This window comes from Coffea arabica, chromosome 3c (assembly GCF_036785885.1).
Source record: "Coffea arabica cultivar ET-39 chromosome 3c, Coffea Arabica ET-39 HiFi, whole genome shotgun sequence".
NCBI classification, from domain to species: domain Eukaryota; kingdom Viridiplantae; phylum Streptophyta; class Magnoliopsida; order Gentianales; family Rubiaceae; genus Coffea; species Coffea arabica.
In genome coordinates this window covers 13,415,838-13,426,565 of record NC_092314.1, presented here as the reverse complement: position 1 = coordinate 13,426,565, position 10,728 = coordinate 13,415,838, and positions in this window count along the sequence as shown.

Below are 10,728 nucleotides of genomic sequence, written 5' to 3'. Positions count from 1 at the left end.
AAATTGGATTTTCGAACCAAATAATTGGAATGAAGGAAATATGTGGTTTACCATTTTATGGTAAAGGTTTGGCAGACCAATGGAGAAATGACACGTAAGGAAATAGGGTATTGATGGTGGTTTTAACACATACGGGTGTTGGTATAAGGACAGAGTTGTTGTTTGGTTTACATCTTATTTATACACACTCATTTACTTGCATTATCAATATATTTTTTAACTACTTTTTTTATCTCACACATATTACATCTAAAAAAGTTATTTTTTTCAAAAAAATTATCCCAAATAATTTTCTATCCAAACACAAAGAATATTGAAAAGATGGAAATGGCTATATGGTATAGTGTCCGACTAAGGAAAAAGAGACACACTGAACTTGTTGCTGAGAGAACACGCGTAGGAGCACTAATGGTCTAATGCAAGATTACGGAAAATAAAGAAAAGTTCGGATGATAGGAGAGGGGCTGAACGATATATAAATGATGGGTGAAGAGCACTGTAGCAGTGTAGCCCATCAAACTTTTCTGGATTCTCACTAAAATCATTAAGCTTTTTTCTATGTCAATTAGCCCATCAAACTTTTCCAAATTCTCACAAAAACCATTGAACTCTTTTTTGTGTCAATTAGTCCACTAAACTTTTGAAAAAGTTTCAATCAATCAAATTGCCTATTAGGTTAGATGACATTGTATTCACGTGAGAGACATGTGCACTTTCTAGGGGCAAAAATGATATATTTTTCTCACACATTCCTGTAATCGTTCACTATTCCTCAATCCCATTAGCCTAACTCATTTCTTTCTCTCTAAATCCAGCCTAGATTTTTTTTTTTTTTTTATCAATTGTAAGGGTGAGTGGGAAGAAATATCATTTTTGCCTTGGGAAAGTGTACATAACTCTCATGTGAATATAATTCCATCTAACTTAACCAGACAATATGATAGATTGGCTTATTAAATCTGTTCAACAGTTTAGCGGGTTGATTGACACAAAAAACAATTTAATGGTTTCGATGAGAATTTGGAAAAGTTAGTAGACTACAATGCACTTTACCTATAACCCATAAATGATTAGGAATAAGAGAAAAGCACATGTTGTAAAATTTTTGGGAACTTGAATGTCAAATATTGGATTTAGTATTCTAGTTATTTTGTATTTATCACTTAGAGCAAATTGCACAAAATGTCACTAAAAAATTGTAATGTGTCATTTTTGGTCACTAAACTTTTTTATTAGCCAAAAATATCAGTAAACTAGTAAATCTGTACCATTTAGGTCACTCCGTCTAGTTATGCCATTAGAAGGGATGGAATTTAACTTTTTGAGGAATAATTTCGTTTGTACAGCCATTGAAAATTTTATACCCTCATTCTTCTTTCACCCACAACCACCCACCACCTACCAACGTTACCACCCACCGCAATCACCCCCTCTTCCACTCTACTCCCTCTCCCTTTTTCTTTCTTCTTCCTCCTCCTCCCTCTTCCTTCCCTCCCCTTCTCTCTCTTCCTCCCTCTTCCCTTCCCCTTCTCATCTCTTTTGTCCTCTCCTACTGGAATCCCCCTTTCCCTCCCATTTTTGATCTTAACCAGAGCTCCAACTGCAACCTCCAATCCAAACTCGCCGGAGAACGACAATATATGGAACAATCCCAATGCCATTCGGTTGCAGAGGCACTAGTTTCGAGTACATCACACGTGCTAAAGAGCAAATCAAGGAAGGCCTCGGCACTTGACGCCCATGGTTGGAGATGTTCAACTTCCACTCAATTTGACTTCCCATGAATTTCCATAAAGCATTGGCCCAAATCAAAATGAACATGGCTTAGGACGAACTAAGCCATTCTAGAGCTCTTGATTCTCTTCCTCGGCTAGCTTTGGCACCTAATCTCGCTACTTGTATGTATAGTAATAATGCCATCTTGGCTTTTCTTGTACTTCCTTTGTGACGAGCCGTTGATAATTTTTGGCCGTTTGATCAATAATTGGGAGGCGTTGATTAGGAAGAAAGCAGAGAAAGAAAGGGAGGGAGAAGAGAGGGGGAAGGGGCAGTGGCGGTGGTTGGGGTGGTGGTGTTTATTTTATTTTCAAAAATTATCCTAAAATAAATCCTCAAAAACACCCCTAACCTTGTCATTGTATTGCAATTTCAAAATATGGATTAAGCAATTTTGTATCTCATTTGAAAGTATTGTATGCAAGTTAGTTTCATTTTAGACCAAATTACCCCTTAAAAAGTTACTTTCCGTCTCTCTTAATGGCATAAATAGATAGAGTGATCTAAACGGTACAAATTTATTAGTTCAGTGACATTTTTGGCTAATAAAAAAGTTTAGTGACCAAAAGCGACACATTGCAATAGTTTAATGACATTTGCACAATTTGTTGAAGTACTTATTAGCAAGTTGGTATACATGTCTCATCATGTTATAAGTAATTTAAATAATCAAATTTTACAAAATCTAAAACAAACAAGATTAAGGCATCAGAGATACATGTAATTGGTTGTTTGTACCTCCATGTATATATGTCTCTAATGAATATTATACTATTTTCATTTTCAAATTATACCATTTCAAGGGAAAGGCTGTTAAAATCTATTCCATCGTTAGATTTAGAATTCGATTCTTATACTTAGCAATTGGGGGTTGAAAGGATGCGGGAAAGGATAGGAGGATTAAAAAAATACTATTTTCATTTTAACATGAACATATTTCCTTACTAGCACTATTGTATTCTGATGAAAAAGTGAATAAATAGTGAAATTGGCTAATTCAAAAAATATATTAAATTGTAACCTCCAATCTAATTGGAATTCCTTAGCTTGACAAATGCATGGTACATATGGAATTCCAAATTTCTTGTTTGAATCAAAGAATAATTCGTTAAGATTTAGAGTTGCATATGTACATAGCTACATAAGAATTCTTTATGTTTTGCATTTAGCAACATTGTAGAAAGAAAATATACTAATTCATTCATTTTTTTTTCCTAAAATAAGAGAAATCAATATGTCATGATAAAAGAGTAGAACCAGTTCAATATAGATTAAAAAATTAGCTAATTTTTATCAAGTTGAAAATTTGAAACATTATTGACAGTGAAGAAAATGATAATATTTCAGAATAACGAATGACAATACATTATTCAAATTGATGAATCTAGTAATTTTTCTATATTTATTTTCACGCCCCCTCTTCTTAACAGGCAAGCTTTCTTTATTATTCCTTGCATACCTTGTTTATTTTATGCTAATCAGCCCCACTCAGCTAATCATGCACGAAGTGAACTGACCTTGAATTCCCAACCCCTCTAATGGGCTCCTTCAGCAACCTTAATGTGTATCAAATTGATGCAACCAATCAATACATTTCGTTCTGGTTTAGTCAATGTAATACCATTTTCATGGTAAATACTACTATACACACTAAAGAGGATCCGTTAAAAGGTGATTGAAAGAATGAAAAAGGTTTTTTTAAAATTATTTTTAGAAATTATTTGAAAAAACTATGTTCAAAATTTGCTATCCGAATGGAATTGTTGGTGGAATGCATGGGAATCCCTAATAAGAACTCTAATTCTTTCCTAAATAATTAGCATGTGTATGGAATGTGAAATTTAAGAACTTCATAGAACAAACTTGAGATTTTTGACAAAGCTTTAGTCATTGGTTTTCCTTGAAAATTTTAGCCTTAGTAATGGAGGAAAGCTTCTAAATTTGTCTTATTCGGCATATTGCTAAAATCCTCACAAAGTTGCACAAAATCTTGTCTTCACATAAGTTTAAGGCCATAGAGCTAGATATAGTCATATTATCCTTTCTTTCCTTTTTTTTTGGTAGGATTTTATATCCTTTCAAGATTCCAGATTTGTAACTGCCAAAGAAGTATATCACCTAAAGGTTAAATTATTTACTGATGATAATGAGTGTGTTTGGATAAAGCTTTGTTTACAAATTTTTTTGATTCTATCATAAACACATTTTCAACCATTTTTTTATCTTTCTAATCACTGTTTTATCTTATATTCATCATATCACAATAAGTGTTAACGTACTTTTTCAACATATATCTTTGTTACTTTGAATTCTAAAGGAAACTCTTCTCTATTTTGGAAAACTATCCATTCAACTATTTTCTTTTATAGTGAATCACGTGGCAATTCAAATCCAAAGACAACTGCAGTAAATAATACAGATTTTTTTGCTATTTTTTAACTTGGTACTATGCTCCAAAATGTTAAAACTTTAGCGTGTTTGAGTTTCAGTTTCTTTCCAAATTCCTTTCCCTCCATTCCTACTGACAAGGGTTGATTGGAACAGACCCTTCTCAAATAGAAGAACAAGACAAAAAGCTAGGAGACTGCAAAATGGAGTAGTATATCCTGGGTCATTTCGATGCTCAAGTCCACAAAAATAAAGTAGGTAGATAAGACAAGAGTGTTATATATGCTAATGGATGGTTATTAGTTAGTAGTTTTGATTTTCATCGTAAGGTATTTATAGACAAGTAAGAGGGTGATACTCTTTGAAAGAAATGGCAATGTTGGTCTTAACGAGTGAGTGGCCTTGGTAGGCATTGTTGGCAAGCATGTCTATTGATTATCAGACATTAATCACATATCACTTGTTTACATGTGTGAAGTGTTAATATAGGATTAAAATAAGGTTCTAAAACCCAACCCATTCATTAAATTAAAAATCCTTTTAGGTTAGGGATTATTGGTTTAATCGTCTGGCTAATCGTTTTGAAGTGTTATTGACCGGTGATGTCATAAATAATTAATATGTTATTTGTATTATTGTGTTGACTAATAAAATGAATCCTATAAATCCATATCAATGGGATCATCATAAATTCGTCATTTCAATGGGATGGTAATGCAATTTTACATTCGTCATATCATATGACCTATTCTTATAGTTCCTGAATAGGATGCAAACGAGTTAAATCGAATCGAATTTTAACCTAATTGAGCCAAGCCTCAACCTAGGTTTATAAAGTTTGAACTCGAACTCAAATTCGACGAATTCAAAATATAAAGTTTGAGCTCAAGCTCAACTCGAATTATGAATTCAAAATGTAAAGTTTGAGCTCAAGCTCAACTCAAATTCGAGTCGAGTTTGAATTTAAAAAAATTTAAAAAATTATTTTATTTTTAAAAAATAAATAAAATAATAATTTTTCTTAACAAATAATAAAATATCAGAAATATATATATGTAGATATATATTATTTTAATATATATATATATATATATGTAATTTTACTATTAAAATAATATATATCTACATATATATAATCGAGTTCAAACCGACTCGCGAGCTAACGAGTTTAGTATTTTTGAGCTTGAGTTTGACTTGGTAAGTTCGAGCTCAATGTTGATCGAGATCGAGTCGAGCTCATATTCAAGCCACTCGAATTTGAAATTTGTTTGCAGCCCTATTCCTGGACGAAGACTGAAAGACGTTTGGAGTAAATATCTCCAGGGTGCCATGCTTTGTTGGAAGTAATAAAAACATATATCTCTTTTTCCAGGTAGGTAATAACATTCCTGATGACTCTCATCCTTTGATCCTAAATCTATTCATACTAAAGGTAGCATTGCTTGGGTCGTTTAGGACATACTAGGCGGGATTCACCATGCAAATGCACGGTGGATAAATGTCCAATTATACCTACTTAATTTGTAAATTATTACTCCCTCCGTCTCATTGAAAGTGTCATGTTTTCCTTTTTGGTCTGTCCCAAAATTAATGTCACTTACTATAATTGGCCATAAAACTTTCCCTCATTTCCATCTCATGCCCTTAAATATACCAGATTCCTTTTAAGTTTTTGATGGGTCCCATAAAACTACAAGAGTTGCTCTAATATGCGTGAGTCTCACCGCAAATGCAAACAATGGCCGTGCAAGCTACTTTCTCAAAAAAATGGCTGGACACATTTGTAAAGTATGGGTCTCACACATCTTGTCATCCTTGCTTTTTCTTTCTGCCACTCAATGGAGTAATGCACGGAAGGGGTAGCGCTGGAACTTAGACCAAAATGCGACACTGTTGAAAAGAAACTCAAGACCCGAAGTGCGACATTCATTTCGGGACGGAGGGAGTATAACAGTAGCATATGTGAATGATAAACAAAATATTTAGAATTGTGTTCTTAGGAAGTATATAATTAGTTCAAAATTGTAAAAATATAAAGTCCAAGAGATGATAATTATAATACCATACCTTTAAAAAATATAATAGGACATAATAAAGATATGATTAGGACATATACAACTGACCATTGGCCCGCCATACAAGTTATGTTGTGGTGTCCTCTATATTTATAAATGAAATCTCATACTTAAAAAGTAGCTACATTAACTAATTTGCATTACTTAATATAATTCCAAACTCATTCTTAACATATTCCTGTCATTGAGTTTTGAGGAAAGCAACCTTAGAATTCCTATACACTTTTGCTGTCAGAGAAGTTTTACAACATTATGGGATATGACCAATCAAAAGGAAAAAACAAAAATTCCTGCAAGAAGCCTTATATATATTCTGTAATGGAACCTCTTTATTTTTTCTTTTTTTTTTGGTACATTGGAAGAGATCATAACCTCTTAAATAGAAACAAAATGAAGATATGCAACTCCTAACACATTTGCTCCTAACAAATCTTGCATCTTTGCTGGAATATCATCAGGGAACTTATAGTCCTGATGGATCATATGCTGCATTTGACCAACCAATTTGCACATTGATTGCATTCCCTCCAAATATGGCTCAGCTAGTAGTCCTAGCTTCTTTGCTTTAACTCTCGGATCTGAATAGGAAGATTGTGAGCCAGTGAGTTCTGATACCTAAACTTTTTTACTAAAACTAGTGCTACTACTTTAGCTAGAACAACTAAGAAAAGGAAGGAACATGTTGGCCATGTAAGAAAAAGATCAATCAAGTGGATTTATATATACCCTCCATTGGTGAGAGCACAGATGACTAGCAACATGTCATTCACTTCATGTAAAGTGAATCTCACACCTATCATTTGGAACAACCCCATGACCACCATGCAACAATCACTTAGTTGTTTCAAAAGATGCAAGCTTAAACTGCTAAATGAAAATGGACGTTTGCCACATGCAAAAAATTGGTCAATGGTTTCCAAACAAAATTTACTTTCAGTTTTGACATTATGCATAACTAAAAGTTGATAAAATTCAAGTGCAAACATGTGTTCCAAAATCCAACTTGGCATGTCTTCCATATAGGAAAGCAAAAGAATCAAAAAAAATTTCTCAAGAAAGCAGGATAAATGAAAGCTTCTAAAAATTTTCAACTTAACTTTGATGCTTTTAGTCCAAGGAAAAGAAAAAATTAGAACAATTCACTAAAACAAAATACAGAAGAAACTTTTCATGGTAAGGAGAGAAAATATGATTGATATTCACAGGAGGAAGAAAGATAGCAACAGAAGAAAGAATGAAATAGAAGGGAAGAAAACATTGGAAAAAAAAGAAAAGAAAAGATCTGTCTAGAGCAAACTATAAACCTCGTAAGCAACTCAAAAACAATAATAGGATATCACATAATTTTCTTTTACACTGCATGTTGGCTAATATTTATAGCCTCAAACCACATTGCAAAACGTTTTAGCCAGAATTCCTCAAATTCAGAAAATCTCGGTATCTTATTATTTTCTTTTTTAGTAAAAAGAAAATATATAACAGCATTCTTTTCAGTTCCAAAAAAATTGATGCAACGTAGACCACAAAGTTGCCAAGTAGTTTGAATTTTCATTCTAAAACAAATAGCCAATATTGAACAATACAACTACAAGTAAAAAATACAACTACATAAGCAAATGCCATAATGAGACTTCAAGAGAAACAAGAAGAGACTCACATAAGAAATTTATGAAGTATAGAGAATTATAAAGTTGATAGAATTTTGAAGAAAGTCAGAGAATGAAATCCAATCAGCATGGTCCAATACATTTTAAGGAACCCAATCAGACACTCATAATATTATGCCTATTAAGTATTAACTCAGCATGGTCTGAACCATATTAGATATAACAAGTATTTTCTATTCTGCTAATTGATAGGGTGTAATTTGTTAGTCATTTTATTATTAATTTCCCCTTTTATCCCTGATAAATATTGTGTTAATTGCTGATATCTACTCATATTTGGTATATGGACTTAATTTCAGGAGGAAGCAGCAAACTACCGAAAAAAAGAGGGACTTTATGAAGAATATGGAGACTTCTAAGGACTTCAATCCTTGGGCCTTTGGATTGGTGGGGACCGCAAAGCCATAAGTCATGTGGACTCTCCAAAGAAAGCTACGGAAGTGGACTTGGAAGAGGAAGTACTTGAGGAGGTTTTGTCCACATGTGTGGGGACCACCTAGATAGCTTTAGTCTATCTTTCTTTTGTCTCTAAAAGGGGGAACGTACAGAAAGAAAGGGGGATTCCTAGTTTTAGTTGAGTTTTTTAGCCTAGTCTTTAGTCTCTCTTTTCTTTTCTCCGGACTGGCCTCTGACACACGCCAGGTGTTCGACAATATTCCCCAACGGGAAAAACACCTTTTATTCCCTGCTTCTTAATAGAAAACGCAGTGCTTTTGCAATCTATTAATTCGTGTGGTGATTTAATTATGCGGCGTGGCTAAATCCTCCATCTAGTCAAGGGGACAACTGACGAATGGGTTCACCACTACTGTGAGATCTAAACCGCTTTTAATTGTTTCCTGCATTTATTGGTATTCACATGTTTCCTGCTTTTAACCGCTATAGCTTGTGTGAGTGATTGAATAGATGCGCAATATTTAATTATTCATATAGGCTATTTTGCTAAATAGAGGTAACTGAATCCGTAATTGTTCGCTATCTCTGTCTTTGTAGCAACTGGCGTAATTGGGTTTATGTCAGGGGAACATACGATCTAGCTTAAATAAACCCTCGTAGCGTGTTTGTTAGTCAGGATTGGGCCTTTCTAATTATTACTGCAATCTAGAAATTGAATCCTACGGTCGTACCTAGGGTTGTTTTTGGGTTAGAGAAATAGCTAACGGTCGTACCTTAGCTATCGATAAATTAAGGAAGGGTTGGTTGTTTAGCGCGTGCGAGACAACTAGAACCAATCTATTAATAAAGGTTGGAATTATTTTTTTGCATCAATGATCAGTGCATGAACCATTTCTGAAGTATACCCTTGGCTAGAGTTTCTCTTAGTTATTTCTTTTAATTAATTAGTTTCTGCATTTAATTTGTTCAGTTGGCTTTTGATACCAAAATCCCCCCCATTAATCTTGATTTGAAAAGAAACAAATATCTCTCCAGTCCCTGAGGAGACGACCCTGCTTATCACTGTCTACTAGTTAGGGAATTCAGTTAAATAATTAATTCAGGTATATCGGATTAAGCAAACTCTTCGGGAACAGGGTGAATCAAGTAACCCATTGCACACCTAGAGTCCCTGCTCCAGTACTCGAATTGATTACTGACTGTTTCAGGTGGTAGTTAGGATTTATTTATTATTATTGCACAGGTTCGGCACCTGTCACTAATGCTAATCATTTCCTAAAACTTGTATTTAAAACTCAAAGATCCAGAACAACCATTTTTCTCAAATTTTCAAGAGGAAAAAAATAATAGTCAAAGTCAATCTCACCTCATAAACTTGATATTCAAGAGACAAAACAATCAACCTTAATTGTTAAAGAAAAATTTTACACATCCAATTAGTCATCATGTAAAGCCTCAGCAGAAATAAACATATTGACCATATGGAGGATATTAATGAGTTGTGCAATTTCTCATTTTCCATCCAAATCATTGGTTATACTATCTATATTAATTCAAAGTGAACAAAGAATAATTGTACTAATTCAAGTCATCAATTTCCTTGTTTTGGCAAACACAAATCAAAATGAAAACTGCTGCAGTGGAGTTTCTACCGACGAAATATGTAAAGATCATTTACCATCAATAGGAGGATCCTGCTTTACATCAATGCCATGCCGCTGCCATGACAAGCTGCTTCATTAAATGTGGATTTTTTTTAGTTAATACTATAGATGAAGTGCTAAGCAATTGAGCAGTTATTCAACATTTCCTAAGTAACCTTTCTTCACGGTTGCAGCTTTCAATAATTTTTTTTCACCTATCATTCAACAAGACAATGAGAAAAGGCTGATGCTTAAGGGGAGATATTCTACCCAAGCAAAAATAGTACCTATTATGAATTCAAATGACCTACTTTAGCTAATTAATCAAAATTGAATGAAATTCATGTTGTAAAGTTTAAATTATCTAGAACCAGAAAGCAATCACCAAAAAATGAAATTGCTTGGATGAAGAGGAAGATGTCGAAGATCCATTTATCTTTCACAAAAAGGAAAGAATAATTGAAGGTTTATTGAAGAGACATGGAGGAGGAAGTAGTTTGGGATAATTTTTGAGACGGTATGGGAGAGAATGGAAAAAAGGGTTCCAAAGGAAACTTGAGGGATGGTTGCCCTGAGCACAAAAAAATCCGTAACTCCCCTCAAAAGAAAGCAGAAGAAGCAGCGTTCACTGCACCAAAAAAGAAGTGTAACCTACTATGTCATACACAAAGTAGAGGAATAATTAAAAAAAAAAGAAGTCACGTCGGTTTCACATGAGTGACGAACACATTTCCACCAATGGCATGATGCCATATCATCAGATGACCACTCCTTTAACAAAGT